Source organism: Pan troglodytes, chromosome 5 (assembly GCF_028858775.2).
Source record: "Pan troglodytes isolate AG18354 chromosome 5, NHGRI_mPanTro3-v2.0_pri, whole genome shotgun sequence".
Lineage (NCBI taxonomy): Eukaryota > Metazoa > Chordata > Mammalia > Primates > Hominidae > Pan > Pan troglodytes.
In genome coordinates, this window is record NC_072403.2 from 162,568,920 (window position 1) to 162,595,203 (window position 26,284).

Below are 26,284 nucleotides of genomic sequence, written 5' to 3' on the forward strand. Positions count from 1 at the left end.
TATGATAAAAATCACTGGTAAATGCTGAAGTTCTAGAATTATGACCTCAATTGAGGGAGATGTGATTTAAATATCGAGAAGATTAAAAAGAAAATCAAGAACTTGGAATATAATGATTTTTACCAACATTAAGAATTTGAAGAAGTGTAATTAATGTAAGTTGTATATTTTCAGATATTTAAATTCTGTGAATTTTCTTGCATTGCATATTCCCAGAGAATTACAGGAAATCCTTTGTAACAGGGTATCCTGAGTTTGGAGGGTTTGTTAAGTTAAAAAAACACTCATTTGGTGGTATGCTTCTGGTGAAGATTATAGAATCCATTATGCTTCACTGAGTTTGAAGAATAACAATCACTTTAATCACACTTGTTTTCATGGTGGCCCAGAGAAGAATTAAGAGACTTCCTTTTTAAAAAGTTTTTGCTAAGACAGCGCTTTTATCCTCCAGTTGAGTCAACGGAATTGTTGTTTCTATTGGAATTTCAAAATCAAACTTGATGCCCTAGTGAAATTTAAAAGTAAATTGATGAGAAGTAATTAACCAGTTAATTACGAGTGTGGCAGAATGCACTTGTACTTTTAAATGTTTTTAATGACCTCAAAAGTCTGGAGGCTTTTAGAAGAAGACTGTTAATGTCATGAACCTTTGGAAGTAGAGACCTCCAAATCTCCTTGTCTCTGTTTCCCATAGAACTCAGTAAGGTTTGGGGCTAATTTGAAGGTGTTTATCTCTTTCCGGCTGCCGAAGAAAGTTGAGAACAGTGATCCTGATGGTGAGCGGTGAATACAGCTGCCAACTGCTCTAAGTCAGCTTGTGAAGCCAGGCAAGAGAGCCTTCACCAGGGCTTAAAATGCAGAGGATTTCCTTCCATTCTTTGAGGACATTTGACAGACAAACCTATTGCAGCTTATTGATGGGTATATCAGCAGCCATTGTTTTGTGTAAGGCCTGGGGTGTGGGAACAGGTCTTATGGGGAGCAAGAATACATTGAAACACAGGAGCAGTGGAAAGCTTATATGGTGTGTGCTGGTTAATGTTTAACAACCTACTGGAATGGAGGTGGGAGACTCAGCGTGCGTGTGAGTGTGTATGCACACATGAGCCATTACATATACACACATATACATATAAGTTTATTATAAATTATACTCATAGAATGTGTGATACAATTTGCAAATAGTAATTTATATTGATTCTCATAGAAGCTCTTGTTGATATTTGCAAACTTTTTATGTTAGTAACCGACCTATTAATAGGTGAATGTAGTTTTGACCTGAATATTGTTTGATATTTTCTTTTACATTAATAAGACAAAAGTGAAACAATGAAGATGATGTCAGAACTTTACTCATTTGCCAGTGACACGAGTGACTTCTCTGCTGAATTGAATGATTGTTTTTGAATGCTGGATGAATATTTTGGCTTTTTCTGTGTGTGCTATTTATACAACATGGTGGCTACAGACACAGCACATCTTTATGTTTTATCTGTATTATTAACATGTTCTCCAGGCCTGATTCGTAATGTTTGCCAATATCCATGGTGTGGAAATATTCCCACTGTGGCCGATATCAAGCTGCCAGTGTGACATTAAATTCAGAGTGGGGAAGAGATGTGCAGTATTGCACCATTTGTCTAGTATCTCTACCACATAGATGCAATAGACGTAAATAACCCTAAGAGCATAGATGATAGTAAAATGCAGGGAAATAATTAAGAAGTGATGAGTTTTGGGCATTATATCTTTGTTTTTAATAGGATTTATATAATTTTAAATGTATATTATTTACTCTTTAATAATGGCTTCAACACCTGGCTTACAAAATTTCTGACATTTAACAGCTGGCTCTTGTGAGTTGGTACAGAAATAAAAGGGAAGAAATGATGGAAAGGGAAAAACAGGCTGGATGCTCAAAATCCCAACACTTTTGGAAGTCAAGATGGGGAGGATAGCTTGAGACCAGGCATTCAAGACTAGCTTGGACAGCATAGCAAGACCCTGTCTCTATAAAGAAAAATTTTAAAAAATTATTTGGGTATGGTGGCAGTAGCTGTAGTTCCAGCTACTCCAGAGGCTGAGACTGGAGGATTGCTTGATCCCGGGAAGTCAAGGCTGTGGTGAGCTGTGATTGCACCACGCACTCCAGCCTGGGCAATAGAGTAACATCCTGTCTCTAAAAAAAGAAAAAGAAAAAACAGTTCGGACTTACTTTAGGAACAGATCCTGGACAATTTGACTCAAATGATGGCCCTTTCTCAAAATTCAACGAGAGATCCATTTGAGCTAGAGACATTTGGGTTTAGGGGAGGGCGTTCAAAGGTCATCTGAGTTCTGCACTCAGTTTCTCCTTCCAGTGGTCTCCTTTGCACTTTAGCACCCCTGCCTGCGTTCGCCTTTCCCACCTCCGCACCTCCCTGCCCTCTGCCCCATAAATGCTGTTGCATTCTTTCATTCTCCCTTCTTCTGCCTTGTAGAGTCTTTTTAAAGCATTCTTCATCCTTGTGTCTTTCTGATGTCCATCATCCAGCTCAGGAAACCAGTGACTCCAAATTCCTGCTGCCTTGGAGGGCAATAGAAACTCATACAACTGGTCATAGATGTTTTTCTGACACAGTTTCATTTGAATTAATTGAGTGTTGACTGCTTTATTCCTGATACCCACTGAGATGCTTCATACCAAGGGAACAGATGATGAAGGGCATAGAAGGCAGTTTGGGAGCAGGGAGCTTTTGCAGACATAAGGCAGCTTTTATGGAGCAGGAGTGAGAGGAAGTACAGGGGTAAAGAAAATAAAATGTGTGCTTCTGGATGCTTTCTTTAGCCAGTCATAAAAGAAAAAATGTTCTTTTTTCTTTCACCCTTCTACATTATGTTCTTCACAGCTCCAGGGACCAGGGCTTAGGATAGCGCTACTCCACTTCTCATAGGAGCACATGGTAAAAACCAGCTCTCAGTTTTGGCTGAGATGACAGGTCTTTTAGACAACAGCCCATTTACTGCTTGACTGCTTATAGTTTGAGGGCATAAATTGATGTCTTTTTCCTAAAAGGTGTGTTTTGAATTAAGGAGAGTGTTTCCACACGTTTTTGTTATCTCATTAACACCAGCATTTATGATGCTGCATTTTCTGTATATGTATTATCGTTTATTTGGTCACAATCACACAATCATTACACATTTCATATTTTTGTTTTTTGTCGTTGTGTTTATTTTTATTGTGTTTATTTTCTTGTGTATATTTTTTATAACTTTTATTGTGTTTTTAATCTGAAAGGGGATTTTCATGTGGGTGAATGGAAAGAAAAACAACAATTTCAGTTTGATTGTTAGAAATAATTCTAAGCCTGTATTTCCCAAAGTCCTTCACTGGCCCTGGGCAGGGAGCCCTGAATACTGGGAGGCCTGACAGTGTTTCTCTCCAAGGAAGACACCACTACTCAGAAGCACCTCAGCTCTGCTCACTCCAGGCTGTGCCCAGGCCAGACCTAGTGGGTCTTGATCAGGGAAGAGATTGCTGCTGCAACCTGGCCTGTCCTTTGTCCCCCCCAGACCCCTTCAGTATTTGTGCAAGAGGGGAAGGGCTCTATGTAAACACTGTCACTCCCTCTATGGCCATCGGGCCCTCCACACCCACTTATTCCAACTGGAGGGTAAACAGAGCCAATTGTGTGTTCTGTTTTGCTTGTCTTTTAAATTGCCAGATCTTACTGACTTGACTTACCTATTTTCAAAAATTGGTCTATTTCTGCTGTTAGGAGGACTGTATGTCTATATGTGTGTTCATTCAGCAGATATCTCTATACCCGTTTTGTGCCAGGCATCAATCAGTTGCACCATGCATTTGGGATATAAGGGAGACAGAACGGAGGCTCTGCCCTCGTGGGGTTTGCAATCTCTACAAGAGACATTACAAACAAGGGAACATCAGATGTTATGAGAAATGATCAGTGCCATGAAGAATGGGAGAGAGAATGAATTGAGATTGGAGAGAGTCTCTCTTAGGAACACCCAAATAAAACTTGTTTGTTCATAACCTGAAGAAGGAAATAAAACAATGCAATTTATCCTGCCTCTGACAACAAGGGAAAACCTTTGGCCTCTCTTGGATTGAATCTCTAAGTTCCTGACTTTAGTCTCTCTGTGCCTCAGTTTTCTACCTTTAAAATGAATTTAATAATGGTCACAAACTCCTGGAGTTGTTGCAAAGAGTCATTAATACTGGCAATGTGCTTAGAGTGGGGCCTGACAAGTAGAAGTAGTAGGACTTGATAAAATTATGTACAGGAATGATGGTTGGTGAGGGTCCAGCATTTGTGCAAGAAGGCCGTGTTCCAGAGTGTCAGACTCTGGGGCTGTTGCTTTGCTAGGAGATAATAAAAGTCACAACCTCTCTGAATATCAGCTTCCCTTTTTGACACATGGGTTCCTATTAGTTGTACCACCTCAGAGGCTTTTGTGGCACAAATCAATTTTTTTTTTTTTGAGATGGAGTCTCACTCTGTTGCCCAGGCTGGAATACAGTGGCACAATCTCGGCTCACTGCAACCTCCACCTCCTGGGTTCAAGCGATTCTCCTGCCTCAGCTTCCCGAGTAGCTGGAATTACAGGCCTATGCCACCACACCCAGCTAATTTTTCTATTTTTAGTAGAGTCGGGGTTTCACCATGTTGGCCAGGCTACTCTTGAACTCCTGACCTCAAGTGATCCTCCAGCCTTAGCCTCCCAAAGTGCTAGGATTACAGGTGTGAGCCACCATGCCCGGCTGGCACAAATCAATTTAAACACTATAAGCCCGCAATTTGAAAACTGGGAAATGCTAAATGAGTGTAGATGATGTTATTGAGCAATAACAGGGACCATTAGTGATCTATTTGAATATATGGTTATGAGTGCTGTCCAAATGTACATCTGTCATCATTTGTGCTACACATCTTGTTCTGTTTACTTTGATGTCTGTTTTCTGCTAAGGTAACATCTTATGACTTGAACACGTTACAGTTCACTACCTGGTCTTACCGTGTTGCGTCCAGAACTGTTGTGTGAGTTGCAGTTAACCTTGAGCTGTAGGTAAGAGATGCACATTTGAATCCAACTCATATTTGAGGCTCTGATTCCCTTACTTCTCCCTAACACCATTTCCTCCTCCGAGAGCTCTGTCCACACCTGGGGTCAGCTTGGTTGTGCCAGCCAACACTTTATGTTATATCAGACGGAAGGGAGCAGAGAGCTGAATGAGGCTATCATGCTGTGGGGTCTCAGATGTATATAATTTTGTTAAGTGAATGAATCTCAATAAAAGCCAACATGTTATATGGGCACTCTTCTACATGCTGTGGTGAGTGAGTGGTAATTTTGGCCCAAAGGTAAAGAATAATAAATTAGTATGTTATACTACTTTCAGTAACAAAGAGGCAACATTCCCAGCCTTAATTTTTTTTTTAATTTGCAAAAATCAAAATGACTAGAGACACCAGGCTGTGTTTTAGTGTGCGGGCAGCTTGGTGGGTCACCCATCCTGTGCCTGTACCCCATTCCCCATGGGTACTCTTTTGGTCCAGAGCTTCTCAGGCAGCACAGAGCCACCTCCAGAATTCTCCCCACCCTACCACTGTTCTGAGTTAGGTTACTGGGATGAACCCCGGAGCCCACCCTTCAGTAATAAGGCAATACTCAGATGCCATTTCCACCCCTCACCAGCCTCCCCCTCCCAGTGTAGACAGAATTAGTAGGAACCTCTGACGGATCCCCTAATCACCTCCAACAGGTTTTGTTCAAGGACAAGTTACTTCTACAGGATGTGTTCCTCTAGGCATCCTCTGCCCTAGGTTCATTTCGTTGTGTTGATGGTGTTAAGCCACTGCAGGAGATTGGACAATTTTTCTATAAGTTGAAATTTAAAATCAGCAAATGTTTCTCTCAAGATCTCCTGAGTTCGTAACACCATGTAAGACCCTTTTAGAAGATAGAAAAACAAAGAGGGAGTTTTGTAGTGGCATACCCCCTCTCAGGGAAAAAGACTTGGTCAACTGCATTGTTTGAGCCAGTCTATTAGAGAAGAGGGGAGGCGGCACTTCCTTTTGTGTCCAATAGATATGGGTTCTTAATGAGCATCTTTTTTTTTTTTTCTCTGTAGGAAATGAGCGCAGAAGCTTGTTGAGGCCACTTCTGCTTCTGTTGTTTGTGTTAAGTATCCTGTATGTCAATGACACATTCTTGAGGTTTCACTTCTCCCTACCCCAGGCCTCACTTGAATATAATTCATCAAATGACACTGAAATCACATCTGATGTTATCATGCCTTCAACCACACAGGTGCAGCCAGAAAGAGGAAAACAGATGGGAAGTCTTGTTTCATTTCATTTTGCAAGTTAAATAACCTTGGGGAAAAACACTTGACCTGGTTTTGTGAGAGCTTGGCTGTTGGGTTCTTCAGTAGTGTTTTATGAGAAGGTAGCACCTGCGTCCTCCATCAGCACCCTGTTAACGGGCAAGCACATCACGCAAATAACAAATGTCGCATGCCTTTTATGTGTCAGGCGGCCTGTAATGATCAGATGATGAGGCAGGTCAACTGGCATTCTCTGTAGTTTTCCAGTGGGAACTCCAGGTCTCAAACTCACGTATCTATTAAGTAGTAGAAGCAGAACTAGAAATTAGTTCTCTTCCCTTCTAATCCAGTGTTCAGCCCTTGCACATACTGCAAACGGACAGCAGAGTTGGCCTCAGGCCCCCCATGTGTGCACTGTACAATTGTGGTGCTCTTTTTCAGCCTATTCACGAGGTGTGTGTTTGGATCGCGTGGCCTTGCCACTGCCTCTGTCTTCACCCAGCCAGACCCACACGTTTGTCATGTGCCTCTCTGAGCATCTGAGGCTGCAGCGACCTGTTTACTGTGCTGCCCTGTGGTATTGGGCTTTTGGAGGTCACTGTGCATGTGTATGTATGATGAAGTTTTATATCAACCTAAAAACACCTACTCAAGGAGGAAAACAGAATCTTCAATGTGTCTTAAATCTCCAGTTAAGCTGTGCACAGTGGTTACAGAATGTCACAGCAGTTGAGCTGGATGCAGTAATAACACCTTATCAGATTAATGTATTAGATTATAGGTTTCTTAAGCTTCTGGAACCATAGCGATGGCAAATTGAAAAGGATCATCTATGTTAGGCACAATCCTCATGTAAGATCCTGCAGTGACTACATGGTGCTGTAGAATTTATTACACATTTCTCATTCTGAGCCTCATCCCTGAATAAGACCCTAACCTCCTGTTCCAGGTCTTTCTCCCAATACTGCCCTATTCAAAGCCCTGTGCTCCAGGCAGTCTGGAGGTGCCTGGGCCTTGGGGGTGCTGCTGCCTTTGCTCAGGGGCCCTCACACCCTGCCTATCTCTGCTTCTTGTCTCCAGGATCCTCCCCTCCCCAACAAGGGACTCCCATTGCAGGCAACCTTGCCTCTCCCTCCCACATCCTCAACACTCGAGCCCCAGTTTTCCTCTTTGCTAGGCTCTGTAAGGATAAAACAGCACCTCACAGAGTTATTGTGGAGAACAAATGAGTTAATTTCCAAAGCGCTTGGCACAGGGCCTGAAACAAAATAAGTACTTAAATATTGGCTTCGGTTATGAATAAAAATGATTTTATCATGTGCCTATCACCCCCATTCAGACTCTGTAACTCTTCATGAGTAAAGGAGGTCTTCCGTCCTATGGAGCACCTAGCAATGTGACTGCTATAGGACAGCCTCTTAAGAAATCCAGCCAGGACGATTTTACTTTGCAAAGTACAGTAGGGTGACGATTATCATCGTGATGGCTCCTGGAGGCATAGCCATCAGTTCTTCATCCTTACTTCCAACAGAAACCTGCGGATTTCTGTTTGGATTAAGGAATGAGAGGGACACTTGCTGAAAACTTTCTATGCACCAACACTTCCATAGAATTTTTTTTTTCTCAGTTGTCACCACAGTCGGCCTCACTTCAACAACAGCAGGCAGTGTTGGCTGGTGTCTCTGATGAGGAAAGTGAAGCCTAGAAATAAGGAATTCACTTCAAAGGCACCTTGTACCAATTTCATACTTGAAATCCAGTTTGGCTGAAATAAAAGCCTGTGATTTTTTTCATAACAACTAAGTATAATGGATAAAATTTGGTTAATTAAAGATTTTTTTAGGCCAGGCGTGGTGGCTCACTTCTGTAATCCCAACACTTTGGGAGGCCAAGGCAGGCAGATCACTTGAGGTCAGAAGTTTGAGATCAGCCTGGCCAACATGGCAAAACCCCGTCTCTATTAAAAATATGAAAATTAGCCAGACTAAAATCGCCTGAACCCAGGAGGCGGAGGTTGCAGTGAGCCAAGATTGTGCCACTGCACTCCAGCCTGAGCTACAGAGTGAGACTCCATCTCAAAAAAAAAAAAGAGACTCAAAAAAAAATGGATTTTTAAAAAACTATAAAATAAGTTTAGAAGAGTATATTTATTTGCTAGGTCTACCATAACAAAGTACCATTGCCTGGGTAGCTTCAATGACAGAAATATATTTTCTCACAGTTCTGGAGGCTGGAATTCCAAGATGAAGGTGTTAGCAGGGCTGTTTCTTCTGAGGCCTCCTTTGCTTGCAGATACTGTCTTCTCCCTGCGTCATTACATGGTGGTCCCTCTGTGTGTGTCTGTGTCCTGATCTCCTCTTAGTATGGGAACACCAGTCATAATGGATTAGGGCTCATCCTAAGGACCTCATTTTACCTTAATCATCTCTCTCTTTTTTTTTAAGCGACAGAGTTGTGCTCTTGTCACCCAGGCTGGAGTGCAGTGGTGCAATCTTGGCTCACTGCAACCTCTGCCTCCTGGGTTCAAGTGATTCTCCTGCCTCAGCCTCCTGAGTAGCTGGGATTACAGGCATGCACCACCATGCCTGGCTAATTTTTTGTATTTTTAGTAAAGATGGGGTTTCACCATGTTGGCCAGGCTGGTCTCGAACTCCTGACCTCAAGTGATCTGCCCACCTCGGCCCTGCAAAGTGCTGGGATTACAGGCATGAGCCATCATGTCCAGTCTTCAATCATCTCTTTAAAGACCCTAGTTCCAAATAAAGTTACATTCTGATTTACCTGGGGCTAGGACTTCAACATATGAATTTGGGGGAGGCACACTTCAGCCCATGACAGACACAACTGGATATTAGATGATGTTATGGAATTCTTGGTACTTTTTTTAGGTATCATAATGGCTTGTGGTTCTGTAGGAAGATGTCATGGGGGGATGCATGATGAAATATGTTGGGATGAGGAGTGATAGAGAATTGCACATTAATTTCAAAGGTTTCATACCAGCAGAAGTGTTTGTGGGGGTGATGAAAAAACTGCAAAGGCACCACGATGGCGAGTAAGTTATGCAACATAGGCCATTGTGGGGCGGGGGGCGGGGGGTCTGTTGTACAAAATGCATAAGATCTCCTGAGGGCCAGCAAGAAAGACAAAAAGGGTCTGTAAGAAGGCTCATATTTTGTTTCCATTAAGGAATAGAGAGAGATACTAAGGCACTGTAGATTTGCCTAAAGAAAGGGTGTTATCTTCAGAGGCCTTCAGGCGAAGGCTCAGAGTTCCATGGCCAGCTGAGCTTCAGTGTGGTCTCTCCTGAAGGAGAACTCGCCATGCTGACCTTGGACGTTCCATTGACGCCTCGGGATCAGGAGTCTGTCTCGATCTGTGTGTCTGCCTGTGAAGGGGCGTTGGGGACACCAGAACATGTGTTCTGTCTCTATTTACTGCCGGGCTCTCCGGAGTGAAGGATAAATCTCCGGCCTGCTGCACCATGTTGGTTAATTCACATTTTCTGACCCTTCAAGGGCTTCAGATGTACCCGGCTGGCAAGCATTTTTTGTTTCTAAGGTTCATTCATGACACCACCCAAGATAAGTAAAGCTCTTTGGGGAGGTGCGTATAAATTCCATTTCAGAAGGCTCAAAGGCACACAAACAATTCAAGCCCATCGTTTGAGATTCATGAAGGACAATATCCTACCAAGAGTTAAGAGTAGTTCCATTCCATTTGCATACCACACTGTGTGTGTGTGTGTGTATGTATATGTGTGTCTGTGTGTATGTGTGTGTGTATGTGTGTGTGCGTGTGTGTGTGTTTTGTATTTTTACCCCCATTGTAGGTCTAGGTTACATGAAACTATAACCTGAAGTTAAATATCTTTGTGCTCAACCATTAGTAAACTCAGGAAAGCTTGTGAAAGAATAGTAGCAACTAAACCATTCTTTATAGTGCATGGGACATGTTGGGAAAAAGGGGCGAGGGAAGGCCACTACTGGGACTCTGGGGTGTGGCGTGATCTCTTGTAATTGATCAAGGGAAGAAGAATTTGCTCGTGAACCCTGTTTCAAGAGATGTGATACAAGAAGTTAAATCAGCAAGTCCATATCAGACATGTTTGTTTATACTGTGTCAAATTCTGGACAAAATATTTATTTGAAAGATAAAAAATATTTAGGTCTTAAAAGGCACTTTTTGTGGCAGTCAGAGATGTCAAGTTTTTAATCATTTCTCTTCCTAAGCTGTGTTTAAAATCTGCAAAATCTATTCTTAAAATATACTTATGAGTGACTCAAAAGCATCACTTTACTCCTTAATTTTGCTAACACTGCAATATTCTCTGTTCTGATTGAAAATTTTTCTTCAAAAATAAGGTTATCAGGGTTTCTTCCACTCAGAAGGGTGGACATTTCCACAGATTATTGTAGTGCAGATCCCAAGGGTGAAGAGAAACAAAACTTGAGCTTACAAATAGCAGTGGCCTTTAAAAAAAAAATCAACAACAACATCATTTTTGAGAATAAAACTTAAACATCTGGTTTTCTTCTGGGAAACTGCACTTCTTTTTTTTAACCATAATCTTAAAAAAAAGTATTTACTAGTCCGCAAGCAGGAAGTTAAGAGAATGACTGCATACCTGAAAAATCCAACATTGACACATAGATTTTGTTTTTTAGGATCACAAGTATAATAAAACTGGATATAAATGTATCCTGCCTGGCAGAATTGCATATAAATATCTGTGTCAACATATGTTTGCCACAATTAGGAAAGGTTTCCATCACCCTCTTGCCTTGAGCACTAGTGGAAGAGTTTATTGCCATCTGTGATCATTAGAAACTGAAATCCAAGATTACATAGATAATAATAAACAACTGCTGCCTTGTCTTCCAAACGTGCTGCTGAGTAATATGCAGGGCGTTTTATGGGATGCAGACTTCATTCTGTTTTAAGAACTGATATGGGCCTACATTAATATTTATTTAAATGATATCCTGTAACCACACGATAATGGGATTTTAAAATAGAACCCACTCTTGTACAGAATAAATATTGTGAATTCAATTATTCTTATATCTGACATATGGGCAACAGATTGAACTCCAAGTGAATGTTTTAAAGGTTTGGTAATACTGACATGATTGTCAGAGGGAAGGCTGTTGCTGCAGTAAAACTGGCAATGAAGCAGTGATTTAAGCATGTGAACTCCCACTTCCAGAGCTTTGAAATGTTATATGTTTCTGGTTGTTTTCTGCCCTGAGTGGAATTTTCTGTTTTACTGTAAATTGCTGCTGCTGTTTAATATGTGTATATTTTTCTTGGTATAAATTTCAAAGAGGATGTTGACCCAGTAGAAAACCCCTTCACTGTAAGAAGAGCAGAAAGTGGCAGCATTCCACACATAGGACTGCAGTCCTGGTTTCTCTTTAGATTCCTTTGAGATCAATTTTCAAAGAGTCCTCAGCAAATGGACATTTGTTTTGGGATGGTATGTAGATAGGAAAACACACACACACACACACACACACAGACACACACACACACACACACACACCCCGTCCTTGCCCTCCTGCACTGAACCCTCTATATCTGGATTAAGTATTAACTTGACTTGAGTGAAAGGACTCAGGGTTGAATTCATTTAGTTAAATGCAGTTGGTTAATATTCTGCCCCTACTATTAATGATGTTATAATCTAGCAAGGAGGATAAACAATTGCCCAGATTACAGTATTCATTGTACTATCCTGTAGAATAAGAACCTGTGTTGTAGTAATAGCCCCAGGTAATTCACTGGTTAGAGAAGCACTACTCCAGGTAAGAATGTAGTGCTGTCATCTACATGCAAAGATGATGAGGCTTTGCAGAGGACTGGAATGCAATGGAAATAGAGAAGTTCATCCACGAGCAAGTGAGTGTGTGCATATGTGGGATTTGGGGAAGGGGACCTGATGAGAGAGAAGAAACTGAGGGTTCTAGCCTGGAAGACTAGACCTCCATTGGCCACAGTGGAATAAACAGCCATGGAGCCTGTTTGGATGTAAAGGGTAGGATTCACCAGCAGCAGTTTAGAGCGAGAGATGACTTCGGTACACACAGGTGGTGTGTACTTTGGCCAGTCTGAAATAAAGGATTGGACAGAGGAACACATTGCTGCTTGAAGCGATGCTTCTCACAGCCATTTGACAGTATCTGTCAAGGCCTCGAAGGGACTCTTTGACTCATTTTTCGGATATACCCTAAAGAAATAAACCTTTCTGGACACCAGATTCTATGTTGCGGCAACATTTAAACCTAAAGCCTCAACACTAGAGGGTTGGATAAGTTATGGAATATTCATACAAGGAACTATTATATGCAATTAAGATTTCCCTATAGCAGTGATAAAATTAAAACCTTTAAGACATGTGACAAAGGAAAGGACAAAACCAACAGAAAACCATCCTTTTTTTTTTTTTTTTTTTTTTTTGAGATGGATTCTTGCTCTGTTGCCCAGGCTGGAGTGCAGTGGTGCAATCTCGGCTTACTGCAACCTCCGCCTCCCGGGTTCAAGTGATTCTCCTACCTCAGCCTCCCAAGTAGCTGGGACTACAGGCACGCGGCACCACGCCCAGCTAATTTTTGTATTTTTAGTAGAGAGGAGGCTTCACCATATTGGCCAGGATGATCTCGATCTCCTGACCTCATGATCCGCCTGCCTCGGTCTCCCAAAGTGCTGGGATTACAGGCGTGAGCCACTGCACCTGGCTGAATCATCCATTTTTTAAAAGTCTATACTTCATAGATTTTCTATGATATATTTCCTTTGATGACAAAAAATCAGACCAAAATAATAATGATAATTAGTTATCTTTGAACTTTCATACTTTGATTTTTATTTTATTTATACTTTTTTGTATTTTGGGAGATTTTCATATTTTTCAAGGTTTCTACAATTAGACAAAGAATATTTTATTTATAAAGTAAAAGTTAAAGATATTTATCTGGGCAGCCTTTTCCTAGCAAGTGTGATGGAGGCCATAGACTATTTCACAGGGGATTACTGGTGATGCCATTCTTTATATTTGAAAGGTACTGCCCACAGTGCTCTCTTTAAAGCAGTTTGTACCTTGTTCAGCAGGGAGGCCAGTACATGGAAAGAATGGTACCTGGGGAATAGGTCCTGGTTAAAACATTGACTTTACTCTGGTTGTGATGGGAAGCCCCTGGTGGAATTTGAACCCAGGAGTGCTGTGATATTGTATATGAGCAGAATTACTTTAGCTTCTTTGTGGAGAGTCAGTGCTGGGGAGGCATGCATATAGGCAAGGAGATCAGTGGCCAGGAGGTGACTGTACCAGTCCAGCTGAGAGCTGATGGGATCTGGGATCAGGGTGAGAACTGAAGAAGAGGTGAACCATGGTTGAGTGTCTGCTGAGAGTGCAGCCCACAGGGTTTGTGGATGGCTTAGTTGTGGGGCATTGGAAAGAAAAAAGATAAGGGATGAAGCCAAGGATATTATCCTGAATATCTGAGTGCAGTTGACACCATTTTCTGAGGTTGTGAATGTGGGAAAGGCAGGTTAGCAACGGGGAGAAACTGAGAATTATGCTTTGGCTATGCTAGGTCTGAAAGATGCATCTCAACTTTAAGTGGTGATGCCAGGTAGGTACGTGGATGTGTGAACCTGGTGCTCAGGAGAGGGGGCCGGTGTGGAAATACACACCTGAGAACTATCAGCAAATCAATGATATTTACAATCACCGGGCTAGATGAGGTATCAGAGTGCGATAGAGAAGAGGTCAGGAGGCTGATCTCAGGGCACCCCAGCACTTGGAAGATTCGGCCCAGGAAATGGGGAAGGAGCTGCCAGCAAGGAAGGAAAGCCAGGAGCCCATGGCTTTCCAGAAGCTCAGTGGAGAATGTGCATCCTAGCAGCTGGAAAGTAAAGACAAGGAGAGTCAATCATTGGATTTTGCAGTGAGAAGGTCATTGGTGGCCTTGATAAACCGTTTCAATGGAGTGGAGGGGGCCAAAGTCTGATAATCCTTCTTAGAAGGGAATGCTAAAGCTGAAGCTCTCAAAGATTTGAGCAAATACTGTGGAAGAGTAAGAGAGCCAAGAAAATCTATGCCCAGGAATCCACAAGCTCACTTGTGGAGCAGAGGTTTCTGCATCTTCTGTGGCTGTGTCATCTCAAGGCTTCTAGATCCTCCAGCCTGTTTGAAATAAATATATACAGCAGCTCCAATTTTTCAATTCCTGTCTCTGTCTCTCTCTCTCAATCTGTGTCTTTGAATTAAAACCACGAAACCAATTCCACCTTTTTTCCATCCAGCACCCTCCTCCCCAGGTCTGCGTTTTAGGCAGCTTTTCAGGTGATGGACGGACAGGACTGTGGGGAGTGATGCAATGGGTGCTGCTGTCCTTTGGGGGACACCCCATGCCGTACACACAGGGAGTATTAGGACCTTGAAAGCCCAGCCTGACAGCCACACCTTACACCTAGTGGAGTCGGACAGAGTCTTGTGGCTTGGACGCTGATCATAACAGAAGCATCTTTAGGTCAATATGCTGGAAGTAACTGAACAACACTGTGCAGTTCAGTTACCTGTAGGAAAACTTGCAGTAAGACTTGTAGGAAAATACAAGTTCTAACCTTGCATTTCAGAACTCTTCTTTACCTGCTACAGTGGATTCGGGGGTTCCCCTTCCCCTTGCTGGCAACCGCTCCCCACCTACGGATGCTTCAGAGCATCCGTAGAGCACGGTTGGGTTCCCAAGGAGGGGAACAGAGGGTAGGACAGACCTGGGGGAGGAGAAGAGGATGTGGGCTAGTGGAGGGCTGCGAGCAAGTAAGGGGAAGCCCCAGGGAACTGGGCATAGGGAACTGGGCATCAGGCTTTCTAGCGGCCTGCTTCCTGCTAGTGCTGTCCTGCCCCGGGGGCTGGCTGGCTGCTTCCTCGGCCACTGCCACCAACCTGTCCACCAGAGCTTCTAGGCTTTCTGGCCTTCTGAGAGAACAGTCTCACAACTTCAGGACTCTGGTTCCTACAACAAGCATGCGGCATTTGACATTTTCTGAAGAATTTTTGCTACAAGTAGCAAAAGGTTAACAGTTTAAAATTTGCTCCTAAAAATGTGCATGTCGTAATGTTCAGTGAAAAAAGAAAAAGGTCAGAGTACACGAAATTGTTTAATCTCCATTCTCTATTATAAACACACAAGCAAAGCTGGAATAAATCACCAGGGTATGGGCCACGATTGTCTCTGGCGTACAAATGATGGTTTTTCCTTGCTTTTCTTTATTCTCTGGACTTTTTTAACAGTGGGGAGTTGTGATTTTTATAACTTGAAAAGTAAATGTAAAGATTTCTTCCAAAGTTTGTCTTTTTATCTGCTTTTATCATCAGCCTTGGCCAACTGGACACACCTAGGGCTGCTCTCAGGGCCTTGGGTGTCTATGGAGGACAGTCAGACTTGGTGGCCTGGGCCTTGGTCCTGGGCAAGGTGGGCAGGTTGGAGAGGCCCCCAGGCGAGTGTTGCCTGCATTGGCCATACCCCTCTACCTGGCCTCTCCCTCTTCCTCCATGCCCTGTTCTCAACAGGATGGCAGGAACACGTGCAGGCTGGTAACAAATGTCCTAGGGCCATTATTCAGGAGCAAAAAACAAAGGAGAGAATAATTTCACAAACATCTATTCTTACATGGGCAGTCTTGGTGACAGGATACTGATAGTTAAAAGACAAGGAATGGGTAATTGAGGAGAACTTTAACTTCAAGTGATGTTTTAAAGAATACTTTATAAGACCTTCTGCCATGAAATGATACATGTCACTAATCGCTGGTTTAATTTGCCAAAAAGTTTCTGGGGAAACGAGCTTGAGGATCAAAGACTAAAATTTGCATATATCTCTAGTATGATTTCATTTGAATTTCCCCTTTCTAACTTAGCTGATATTTTGCTAATGACTTCTGTAGTTTCGCTTTTAAACTGTTCTGTGAAAATACCTTATGCAGTGCTTTCTTAAAAGCTCCATTTGTTTACTTTTACTAAGCTGAAAGCACACTTTACGTCTGGGAGCAACCAAATAACAGATTTGCTCTCCTTTGAGGACTCATCATTCAGTTAAACATTTTTGAATAATGACAGTGGGTCTTGGGTTTCAAAGATGAGACCCAATTTCTGCACTTGAGGAAACCACAGGTCTAATCGGAGGGCAACAGTGTCATCTGGAAGTGCCGGCTCAGGGATGCCGTTCTGACGGAGGTCATGAATCCTGGAAGTGGGTCTCGCAGGGTGAGAGGAGTCACCAGGTAAAGATGGGTTGGAAGGACCTGGCAGGCAGAGCAGGGAGCAGGACCCCAGTCCAGGGCAGCAGGGAAGCGGGAGTCTGGGCAGAGCTGATTCCAGGCAGCTCAGTATTGCTGGCCCGTGCATCCTGAGACTTATCCGAGTCGCAGGGGAAGTTGGTGGGAATCAGGCAGAGTGCAGAGCTTTAGCTGGGGCAGGGTTAGCCAAGAGCCTGTCATGGAGCTGCTCTCTGGGCACTGGGAAACATAAGTCTGGAGGCTTTGGCTGCAGCTGCAGATAAAGATGCAGGGGCCTCTGACGATGGGGGCCTCAGTCATCTCAGAGGTGGTGCAGAGGGTAGAAGCCTGACTGGGGTCAGAGATGAGGAAGGAGAGGGTCAGAAACAGTGATTCTAAACCAATTTGGTTGAGGCAGAAGATACTAATGGCTGAGGGGAGGAGAGAGGGAGCGTAGGCTCTAAAGGGGAAGCTTGTTAGGAATGATCCATTGTATCATCCTCCGTGGAGGCTGAGAGTCAGTGCAGCGGGTGAGTTTGGATGTATGGGAGGCAGCAGTGAATGGCCGAGATGGAGAGTGCTGGTGACCAGGTTGCCCCTCCACAGTTCTGACTGTCCCTTTTCTGCACCTGAGGGAGGAGGGGAAAAAGAGTGAAGTTGAGGCTGGGCGCGGTGGCTCAGGCCTGTAATCCCAGCACTTTGGGAGGCCGAGGCAGGCGAATCACCTGAGATCAGGAGTTGGAGACCAGCCTGACCAACATAGAGAAACCCCGTCTCTATTAACAACAACAACAAAAAAATCCGGGCATGGTGGCAGGTGCCTGTAATCCCAGCTACTCTGGAGGCTGAGGCAGGAGAATCACTTGAACCCAGAAAGCAGAGGTTACAGTGAGCTGAGATCGAGCCATTGCACTCCAGCCTGGCCAACAAGAGCAAAACTCTATCTCCCAAAAAAAAAAAAAGAAAAAAAGAAGAAGAAGAAGAAAAAAAGAACTGTGATCAAGCAGCCACATGGGAGGTAGAAAATAATATGAGAATGTAGTAAAATATGTGGCCTAGGGTAGGCTAGGAGAGCTTGATGGAGTTGGAGAAATTTTAAAGCAGTAGTTGGGGAGAAAAAGGATGGGAAGCTCAGGAGGCACATAGTATGCCCTCAGTATGTTATCCAGTGCCACACTGACTTCCACAAGAAAACCACACTCAAGACTAACTTGAAAAGTGCATAGAGGTCAGAAACTCAGCTTTGGGATAAAGCATTTTTTGTAAAGAATTAAGTGACTAAAAACAAACATCTAAAATATTTCAACTGAAAGAAAAAATAGATTCCCCATCATTAGAGCCAATGGTTTAAATTCAGACATACGGAAAAATTTAATTTTCAATTCCAGGCTTTAAGCCTAATTCTGGAAGAAAACCCATTAAAGTAATGAAGTAATAAAACAATTGAACAATAAATCTTGATTTTGTAGAGAACAGAACAAATGGTTGGAGATACGTCATCATTTTCATGCTTGTGGATTCATACAGACACCAGCATCTTTGCCTAAAAGTTACAAGGCTGTGGTTTGTAGCCGACCTCAGAGTAGGAGTGGGTAGGAATTTACAGGATGTTATTCTTCCAAGAAGAGTTGGGAGCATTTTTGGGGGATGTAGAAACTTAAAACAATCCAGGTGTTAAAGTAGTTAAGGGACTCTTTTTCTGGAAAAATAATTAGTTCTCAAATCTGTTTAATTTGAATATTCAATAGAGCTATCACCAGGAACCAAAGGAAATGAAAATGAGGGACAGATATGGTTCCTACCCTTAATGGGCTTATCACAGAATGCTTTGACTTTCACACAAATGTTTTACATCATTTCATTACCTTTACTCCAGCACATTCCAATTAGCTTCCTGGCAAGCAAGTAAATTGCAGCTTTCACAGACTTTTTTTCTTTTTAAATTTTGTTTTTGGAGTTGTGGAGACTGTGTGCTGCAACTTTTGCTCTTGATAAATGACATTGAAATGTTTTGAATGCCCTGAGATAATGAATGGGAATCTTAATAGTCTTCTAATTAAAATGAAAAATAGAAAAGTCATGAGTGGACATTTTAGGAGTGTAGTTCTGTTGTTTCTTGTTTTGGAATTTGTGGATACACTAAGTATAATTTGTAATTAAAAACAATTGGGAAACAAGCATCTACTTTGAGCTAATTTTGTTCTTAATGTTTCTAATCTCAGCTGTCTTCACTTATAGGACAATAGCTTAGCTTACCTGGAGCCACATTTATAAAAAATTATTTTCATAAGTTCAATTATATTAGTTATTATCACACGCATTTCCAGTGAGCTGTGTATGTGGCATTTTTTGGTTTTCTTAGTTGCTAGACTCTGGATTTTTAAGATAATTGATTTAACAACTTTTCAGGGAGCATAAATAAACTGTTAAATGTTCATGTTAATTATAAGCTACATCCTGATTTCAGGTATGTTTTTAAAACACTGTGTATCTTAAAAAAACAAAACCTGATAGAATTGCAGTGATCTGGCCGGGACTCGTTAAGCAGTTAAATATATTAAGGCCCCTGGTTTCATGCACTGTACAACACTTATAATGGGTGTTGATTATATGCTTGGTAACTAGTGGCTTACAGAAAGCAGGACTATTGGCTTTTTGTATTTTGAATTTAAAATAAATATTGTATCTTTTGGGTGTTAACAGAGGCATTTTTGAGTTGAAGGGTATGAAACAATTATTATCTTTATGGTGAGTTACTATTTGCAGATAAGTTAATGGCTTCCTGTGCAAATAACTGTGGAGTCAGCATACCTAAGACTTGAGTTTTCTTTAAAGAAAAAAACATTGTATCTATAGATACCTCTTCAGGGTCATTACACAAACTTCAAAGTATTAATGCTCATGAAAAGACCTCTATTTTGAATTTTTTCTATAAGTAACAGTTTTGCCATAAAATGGCCAGATCATTGTATGTAACTCATGACTTTTTTTTAAAAAAAAAAAGCTAGTGTAACACATGACACACACAGCCACACCTTTTGAGAGGGAGAGAGAAACAGCATTGTGTCTTTTGAGCCGTTTTGACGTGGATGAACTCTGGTTTCTCCAGCAGTAGCTGTGGTGGCAATGTGGAATATAAATGGCTTATTACTGTAATTAACGTGGCTCAGTTGGTCCCTTTTTTTTTTCTTGTTTTTTTGGTTCACTAGGGTCTTCTTCTTGTCCTTTTCTGTGATCATTCATCCTTCACAAGAGTACAGACACGGCCCCTGGATAGGAGAGCAGACCTTCCTGTCCTTGGTTTGTTTATACCCTTGCTTTCATATCAGAGTTTAGATAAAAATCTCTTATTTAATTATTTTTAGTTGGCTTCACATGTTTGGAGTTCTAGGTTGTTCTAATTTTGAAATATTCTCTTTGTTAGAAGTTAGATACCTCGTGAATAAGAGTTGACCCCTTGTGCTCTAAATGGATGTATTGTTTTAAAAATCTAAAGTTTGGAAAGGGTGAAATCAAATATAAAAACCTCATTCCCCAAGTACAGTCACTGCTAACAGTTGCTATATTTGTCTTGTCTCCAACTTATTTCTTTTCTAAAGCATCTATTAAACCTTGGTCTGAAAAATGACATTAGCATCCTTTATTCATTTCTTCTACCCTATGACTAAGATGTCAGACTAGTCCTGGTTTACACAGGACTTTCCCAGTTTTAGCTCTGAAAGTCCCATATACGGGAACCCCCTTGGTCCCAAGAGGGTCTGTCACCCTACTCATGACCTCCCAATTAGCTAGACTCTGCCTATTACAGTGTCACAGTTAATACACTTATTTCTTATTTCTATAGCCAAACTATGAATATGTTTTTTGTTTTGTCTCTGAGTGGCTTCTGAAAACCTAAAGCCATTATGCAAATATTATTCACTGCGGAGCCAGGTAATAGAATTAGATCCATAGAGAAAGAACTCCCGTCGTGGGTCATGAAATTTTGCCACTTGAAGGAGATTTTCCCAGTAGCTTCACTTCTTTATAGACATTTCTCTGCTTTGGGGTTATATTTAGCTTTTACTGTTTTTTGTTTGTTTGTTTGTTTTTGGGGTTTTTTTTTTTTACTTTTTTTATTTCATGTCATCCTATTCCTTAGATTCCTTTTTTCATTTGGTAGGCTCCTCCCTTTGAGTAACTTTTGATGTATAATATGCATAGATGGTAAGCACTGTTATTGCATGTTTGAAAATGTCTGATTTTGCTTTCACACTTGATTATTTCAGTCTAGATTCAAAATTATTGTTTCTGAACTTTGAAGGCATTGCACCTCTGATACCTACAATCTAGTGTAGCCAATAAGTCTGATGTTAGACTTACAACATAGTTGATTGTGTGTGTGCGTGTGTGTGTGTCTTTTTACCTCTTTGAACCATATAGGACTTTTTGCTTTATCCTTAGTTCTAGAATTTCACCACTATCTTTTTGTCATCAGTCCTTTTATTTTTGAGCTTTATTATCTGAAGTCTTCTCTAGCTTAGGATATTTTCTCCCCACTAATATTAATGTATCTTCACCTAGAAATCGAGTAGGTGGATTTTAGGCCTCTTGAAAGCGATTCTTTATTATTTTCCTTCTCTTTGTTTTTTATTGTATGTACTAGAGATTTCCTTGGCTTAAATTTTCCAGCCTACTGAATGAGGGATTAGCCATATAAATGCTATCATTTAGTCCATTAGATTTATATTTTGGCACTTACTTGTTTAAAATCTGAGCGCTTTCTCATTCTTGTTATTCTTTCCAGGAAAGGAGTGTGAATATCTATGGATATTGCCCTGGCCCTTAAGAAGGTATTGTTCTTCAAAGATGATCTTCTTGGATTGCTTAGAATTTTTATTTTCCAGCATCAGAAGCACATACTGAATTTATTAAAATTTAGATAGAATGTATTTCTGTTTTCCACCAAGGCCGCCGCTCCGGCTAAGTTAGGTGTCTTATGGCTCCCTGGAACGATTTAGTCTTTCCTACCTCCTGTGCTCTCATGTCGTTTTTTAATGTGTTTCCTTCCATCTCCCAAGTCTTCTGTAAAAGCTAGTCCAATTGCCCTCCTTCCACCTCAAGTACACAGAAGGTTCTGGAACACCACCCCTCCCCCTACCACTCAGCCAGAAGCTGATTTTTTCCTAACATTCATTGACCCTTGCTTGAACCTTTCTTCTCATTGCCCCTGTCTCTCTTGCCAGGGTCACTCCTGCTAGTGTAGAATTTCTGAAATGAAGGTAAATAAAGGTGTCAAGAGGACAAGAAAATTCCCAAACATGAGAGGGAGAGGATGGAGAGTTCTGGGGGCAGGTAGAAGCCCCCTTGCCAGGTACCCCTTGTGTAACAATTGCTGTTCAGCGATGGGGAGCTTACATTTCTGCCTCTTACCTAAAAACTTAATTAGACTGAAACTTAATTTCTCAAATTATTTTATGTTCCAAAAATCAGTTCTAAGTCAAAATTGGTGAATAGATGACCAAAATAGAAGCTATTAGAATTCTCTTTATATAGCAGGGAATAGAATTATATAACCTGGATGCATTCCTGAAATTTCTTTGTGGTTTGGCTTCAGTAAATTACTACTTTACCTACAGCTTTAAAAGTATATTTAGACTTAAGTTTAAAGAGTGATAACCACATGTGTAAACATCATTGAATACCATTCTTTTAATGAGTGGGGAATGTTATTTATATTCTGTCTTCACTTCCTCTGGAAAGCCCATTTCTTTTGGGAAGGCTTTAACTTATATTGTACTCACCTTAGAAAGTGAAAAGAATTCACTTTAGTATATTTTAACCCAGCCACAAAATTTTCACTGTTGCTGCTGAGAACCGCTTGGCCCCAATCTCTGAGTACAGTGTTTTAAAATTGAACTGTCTTAAAATAGCAAGACAATATATATGCCACTAGAATAGAGGATGGGTATGTTTAAGGGATTCAAATAACCCTTATTAATGCATTAATTTTTAAAAATGCTAAATATTTCTCTATTTTTCTTTTTTAATTTTTAAGAAATTGACAATGAACATATTCATGGAATACATAATGATGTTCATCATCTGCAACATTTATCATTTTTTGTGTTTGGAATGTTCAGTATCCTTCTAGCTATTTGGAACTACATATTATTGTTAATTACAGTCATCCTATGGTGATCTAGAACACTAGAATTTATTCATCCTGTCTAGCTGTAATTTTATGTCCTTTAACAAATCTGTTCCTATCCTTTTTTTTTTTTATTTTGAAAAACAATTTTGCAGTTAGTATTTCAATGAGACAATGAGGCAGGCAGGTGAGTGGGAACTGATGACCAAGAGCTTCCTGGGCTGGCCTGAAGAGTCTGGGCTCATCTACATAGTGATGGGCACCATTGGAAGGATTGAAGCAAAGAACTCCATATGATCATGTTTATCGTGTAGCTGTCAGGGTGCAAGTAGACTGGGAGGCAGACCAGAGGGGAGGTCTTGTGTAATGCATGTCGGAAAGCAATGGAGCCATGGACCAGGCAGGAATTATGGTTCCTGTTCAATTCTGAACTTTTATTCTGTATCAATGATGCTGCCATTAGACTAATTTGCCGGTTATTTTATAAAGAGTCCTTTTAGGGCTAGAAGGGACCTCGGAGGTTTTTATGCAACTCTGTCATTTTGTAAATGGAAAAACCCTAAGGCCTAAAGAAGTGAAATGACTCCTCCAAGTCGGACAGCTCCTTAATAGCAGATCTTGGCCTTGGGCCCAAATCTTTCGATTCCAAAGCCACTGCTTTCCCTGTAGGGTTACCCATCTGGCCCTACCTGCTGTCTGCTAAGCACATGCCCAGGCCGGCATCCCGCCAGTAGGACCGATCCCCTGATTGTTGATGGTGCAGAATGTGACATTGACAGACTTTCTATTTTTTTTCTAGTCAGCTCATGACTGACTCTCCTAAATGCCTTAATTATAATTTTCCCAACTCTTCCCAAATGCGCAGGCTTGCCCAACTTTTTCAGAAGATGATCTTGACTTTTACTTCTCTGAGCAAATAGAAATCACTTGAGAACACACAGGGCTATGGGCTGCCACCAAATCTACCAAGAACCATCATGTTCCTGCCTTTGTCATAACAGCAAATGTGTCCCCATCTTAATTAACACTGGTCCCTGGGTCCTCATTCTTCCTGTATTTTCAGGGATGCTTTGGCTTACTCTTCCTTTTTCAGTATTTTCTACCCCTTCCTCTCTAAAAGATCTATCTTGTCACCATTTATATATCATCCGGACTCTCCCACGCAAAACCCTGCTTGGAATACCCACACCACGCTAGCTCTTTCTACTTCCCTCCTCTCAGGCCTTGTGTAAGACACATGGTGTTTCACTCATCGCCCTGAACTGTTTCCACTTTAGCCCTTACAATTTCCCAAAACTGCTCTCACTGACCTCATGCCACTAAATCCAGTGAGCACATTCTGCTTGGTTATTCATTTAACAATTATTTGTGAGCATCTGCCATGTGCTGGGCATCGGGCATGCTGTGGTACACAGAGAAATGGGGTCTCCTGTGGTCTAATATTGGGGACAGATGTTAAAGAAATACCTATAGTTGCTGAATATTTAGATCAGAAAGTGCAAATCTAACTAATTTTATGGCAGGAGTACTATATGTCAGTTTTTTAGTGGGCACTAAATGTCAGTTTCATAGTGAAAAACTTGTGGCTAGAGAATGCTGTAGCTTATCTGTGCACTACAAGTGTCCTGCCCTTTGATCTGGGCTTAACTCTACACACAGCCAAATGCCCCCACTATTAGAGGATCTTTTACCTTTTATGTAGTGAAGATATCTTGGCTGAACATGCACATAAACAGAATCTGGAGAAATATTACTCTGTTCATGGAGTTAGAAACTAGAAACCATACATATCTATAGTCTAAATAAAATTATTCTAAAATAAACAAGTTTAATATAGTCTAAACTGGCAAGATAGATTGATGAAAACCCTAATGGTTTCTGTGAAGGAAAGCAAAAATATTATGCAAAAGAGATGATCTGTGAAGTTCAGACTCTATGAAAGATTTTTGAAATGGTAATCATATTCAGTTTTGAACCATTTTAAGATCAGCAAAATAACCGTGTAAGCACATGTTAGATATGCTAATGAAGGTTTAGTGAAAGTAAAAGTTTTCTCAAGTCCGGATTGAAAATGGCAAGGTGTTTCTGCATATGTCAGTTGTCTCTCTCTTACTTTCCTCATGGGCTACAATATTCAATTTGAACAGTTCCCCTTTTTTTAGAAGTAAAAATGGTCCATGTTAGCAAAACCAAAGATTTCCAGGAAGTACTGGTGGCTGTGGTGCTGTGGAACGTGTGGATGAATAAATCACTGTTTGGTAGTAACTGTAAAACGTTTTATTGGAAGCCAGCCCTTCGTATTCATGTTTCCTTTTTCCCTCCCCTGAAACTGAAAGCTCATTTGAAATAGCCTCAAGATAGATGTTAAATAAAAACTCTGTGATATATTTGGAAGTTCTCTTTTTAAAAAACCAATATGTCAAAGCCTGTTTTACTTGACTGATGTGGAAAGGCAAAAAGAAAAAAAAAAAAAAGCAAAAGGAAATTACCTTTCTAAATAAAATATTTTCAAGTGATGTAACACTTTTTTTTTTCAAGTGATGTAACACATTTCCCGAATAAAGTATATTTTTACAGAAGCCTGGGTAAAAAAAACTGTGCTTCACCATTAAATAAATGGGTGAATACAAATTCAGATTTTAAAGTTATCTCCTAAAATATTAGTTTATTAAATAAGTGGCACAAGAAACCTAATATCCCTTTTCCCCTTATCAAATCTATTTGACTTACGAGATAGTACAACTTTGGAAACCACAGCCAGCTGAATTCTGTTCATTTGAGGGAATTTTATTATTTTAATTAACATTCATTTTCACTGCTTGTTAACACATTCTGAATTGCTTGAAGTTATTGACCTAGATTGAAAGAAGCTCTTGAACTCTATAAAAGGTGGTGCTTATAAAATTCTTCTGCTTAGAAAATGTTGCTCAGTTTCTGTGGCTTCCTCCATTTTATTACGTGTAGAATCTGCCAAAACCTCGCTAACTTTCATAATCACCTTCCTTTTCCTTATTTATGCCTGGACTTGAGTATCTCTGGAAAATCTTGTTTTACCCATAATTTTCCTCCACTGGTATGCTGCCAAGACCAAGATTTTAATATTAAAGTTGTATTTTGTTATGCTTTTAGAAGTTTACTGTATAACTACTGTTGCCTTTGGGCATTGTCTTTAATGCTGTGCCAGCCATCCCACTGGCTAAAGTTCCCATGATGGTAAGGACTGAATCTGTCCCAATCATGGCTACATCCTTAGCACCTGCACTGGTATGCTGTTGGTGCTCAAATGTTGGATGCATTCAAGGCATTTTAGGAGTAGCACAGGTTGCTCAAGTAAAAGCATTGATAACTGTATTGTAGCACTTGTAATATAGCTGCTATCCAGTTTGTCTCCTGGTATGTATCCCTTCAAGAACCTGATGTCTTAGGCAGTGGTTCAGTATTTTTCTATGTAACCCCAGTGCCTATAACAGCACCTGTAATAGTAGCGGTACTTAAGTGAAGCTCATTCATTGAAGAAACATTCCCTACTTTTTGCATTT

At 41.0% G+C, this 26,284-nt stretch overlaps 1 protein-coding gene across 8 annotated transcripts in view; it reads left to right on the top strand.

Moving 5' to 3' along the window:
* PLEKHG1 (pleckstrin homology and RhoGEF domain containing G1) overlaps positions 1-26,284 on the top strand; it is a 242,838-nt gene that overhangs the window by 16,785 nt on the left and 199,769 nt on the right. For 4 of the 8 annotated variants that reach the window (XM_063812675.1, XM_024357470.3, XM_063812677.1 and 1 more), the window contains one exon: positions 21,402-21,447. The exons of the other annotated variants lie outside the window; for them this stretch is intronic. The gene's annotated coding sequence lies outside the window, so the exon portion shown is untranslated. The remainder of the gene's footprint in view (positions 1-21,401; positions 21,448-26,284) is intronic. 8 annotated transcript variants of the gene reach the window in all.